This window comes from Primulina eburnea, chromosome 3 (genome assembly GCF_022965805.1).
Source record: "Primulina eburnea isolate SZY01 chromosome 3, ASM2296580v1, whole genome shotgun sequence".
Lineage (NCBI taxonomy): Eukaryota > Viridiplantae > Streptophyta > Magnoliopsida > Lamiales > Gesneriaceae > Primulina > Primulina eburnea.
In genome coordinates, this window is record NC_133103.1 from 34,624,520 (window position 1) to 34,627,829 (window position 3,310).

The window sequence follows — 3,310 nt, forward strand, 5'->3', positions numbered from 1 at the left end:
GGCACAAAATTGTTGTTTTCTACTACTTGTCATCCTCAAACGGATGGACAAACTGAAGTTGTCAATAGAACTTTGGGAACACTTTTGCGTGCTATTCTTAAAAAGAACTTGGATTGACATTTCTATGGACTTTATTTTGGGGTTGCCTAGGACTAAGAAGGGGATGTATTCTATTTTTGTTGTTGTGGATAGATTCTCTAAGATGGTACATTTTATAGCTTGTTATAAAACCGATGATGCTTCAAACATTGCGGATTTGTTCTTTAGAGAAGTCGCTAGGTTGCATGGAATGCCTAGGACTATTGTTTCTGGTCGCGATGTTAAATTCTTGAGTTACTTTTGGAATACTTTATGGGCTAAACTTGGCACAAAATTGTTGTTTTCTACTACTTGTCATCCTCAAACTGGATGGACAAACTGAAGTTGTACAATAGAACTTTGGGAACACTTTTGCGTGCTATTCTTAAAAGAACTTGGATTGACATTTCGATGGACTTTATTTTGGGGTTGCCTAGGACTAAGAAGGGGAGTGATTCTATTTTGGTTGTTGTGGATAGATTCTCTAAGATGACACATTTTATAGCTTGTCATAAAACCGATGATGCTTCAAACATTGCGGATTTGTTCTTTAGAGAAGTCGTTAGGTTGCATGGCATGCCTAGGACTATTATTTCTGGTCGCGATGTTAAATTCTTGAGTTACTTTTGGAAGACTTTATGGGCTAAACTTGGCACAAAATTGTTGATTTCTACTACTTGTCATCCTCAAACGGATGGACAAACTGAAGTTGTCAATAGAACTTTAGGAACACTTTTGCGTGCTATTCTTAAAAAGAACTTGGATTGACATTTCTATGGACTTTATTTTGGGGTTGCCTAGGACTAAGAAGGGGAGGGATTCTATTTTTGTTGTTGTGGATAGATTCTCTAAGATGGCACATTTTATAGCTTGTCATAAAACCGATGATGCTTCAAACATTGCGGATTTGTTCTTTAGAGAAGTCGCTAGGTTGCATGGAATGCCTAGGACTATTGTTTCTGGTCGCGATGTTAAATTCTTGAGTTACTTTTGGAATACTTTATGGGCTAAACTTGGCACAAAATTGTTGATTTCTACTACTTGTCATCCTCAAACGGATGGACAAACTGAAGTTGTCAATAGAACTTTAGGAACACTTTTGCGTGCTATTCTTAAAAAGAACTTGGATTGACATTTCTATGGACTTTATTTTGGGGTTGCCTAGGACTAAGAAGGGGAGGGATTCTATTTTTGTTGTTGTGGATAGATTCTCTAAGATGGCACATTTTATAGCTTGTCATAAAACCGATGATGCTTCAAACATTGCGGATTTTTTCTTTAGAGAAGTCGCTAGGTTGCATGGAATGCCTAGGACTATTGTTTCTGGTCGCGATGTTAAATTCTTGAGTTACTTTTGGAATACTTTATGGGCTAAACTTGGCACAAAATTGTTGTTTTCTACTACTTGTCATCCTCAAACGGATGGACAAACTGAAGTTGTCAATAGAACTTTGGGAACACTTTTGCTTGCTATTATTAAAAAGAACTTGGATTGACATTTCTATGGACTTTATTTTGGGGTTGCCTAGGACTAAGAAGGGGAGGGATTCTATTTTTGTTGTTGTGGATAGATTCTCTAAGATGGCACATTTTATAGCTTGTCATAAAACCGATGATGCTTCAAACATTGCGGATTTGTTCTTTAGAGAAGTTGCTAGGTTGCATGGAATGCCAAGGACTATTGTTTCTGGTCGCGATGTTAAATTCTTGAGTTACTTTTGGAATACTTTATGGGCTAAACTTGGCACAAAATTGTTGTTTTCTACTACTTGTCATCCTCAAACGGATGGACAAACTGAAGTTGTCAATAGAACTTTGGGAACACTTTTGCGTGCTATTCTTAAAAAGAACTTGGATTGACATTTCGATGGACTTTATTTTGGGGTTGCCTAGGACTAAGAAGGGGAGTGATTCTATTTTGGTTGTTGTGGATAGATTCTCTAAGATGGCACATTTTATAGCTTGTCATAAAACCGATGATGCTTTAAACATTGCGGATTTGTTCTTTAGAGAAGTCGTTAGGTTGCATGGCATGCCTAGGACTATTATTTCTGGTCGCGATGTTAAATTCTTGAGTTACTTTTGGAAGACTTTATGGGCTAAACTTGGCACAAAATTGTTGATTTCTACTACTTGTCATCCTCAAACGGATGGACAAACTGAAGTTGTCAATAGAACTTTGGGAACACTTTTGCGTGCTATTATTAAAAAGAACTTGGATTGACATTTCTATGGACTTTATTTTGGGGTTGCCTAGGACTAAGAAGGGAGGGATTCTATTTTTGTTGTTGTGGATAGATTCTCTAAGATGGCACATTTTATAGCTTGTCATAAAACCGATGATGCTTCAAACATTGCGGATTTGTTCTTTAGAGAAGTCGCTAGGTTGCATGGAATGCCTAGGACTATTGTTTCTGGTCGCGATGTTAAATTCTTGAGTTACTTTTGGAATACTTTATGGGCTAAACTTGGCACAAAATTGTTGTTTTCTACTACTTGTCATCCTCAAACGGATGGACAAACTGAAGTTGTCAATAGAACTTTAGGAACACTTTTGCGTGCTATTCTTAAAAAGAACTTGGATTGACATTTCTATGGACTTTATTTTGGGGTTGCCTAGGACTAAGAAGGGGATGGATTCTATTTTTGTTGTTGTGGATAGATTCTCTAAGATGGCACATTTTATAGCTTGTTATAAAACCGATGATGCTTCAAACATTGCTGATTTTTTCTTTAGAGAAGTCGTTAGGTTGCATGGCATGCCTAGGACTATTGTTTCTGGTCGCGATGTTAAATTCTTGAGTTACTTTTGGAAGACTTTATGGGCTAAACTTGGCACAAAATTGTTGTTTTCTACTACTTGTCATCCTCAAACGGATGGACAAACTGAAGTTGTCAATAGAACTTTGGGAACACTTTTGCGTGCTATTCTTAAAAAGAACTTGGATTGACATTTCTATGGACTTTATTTTGGGGTTGCCGAGGACTAAGAAGGGGAGTGATTCTATTTTTGTTGTTGTGGATAGATTCTCTAAGATGGCACATTTTATAGCTTGTCATAAAACCGATGATGCTTCAAACATTGCGGATTTGTTCTTTAGAGAAGTCGTTAGGTTGCATGGCATGCCTAGGACTATTTATTCTGGTCGCGATGTTAAATTCTTGAGTTACTTTTGGAAGACTTTATGGGCTAAACTTGGCACAAAATTGTTGTTTTCTACTACTTGTCATC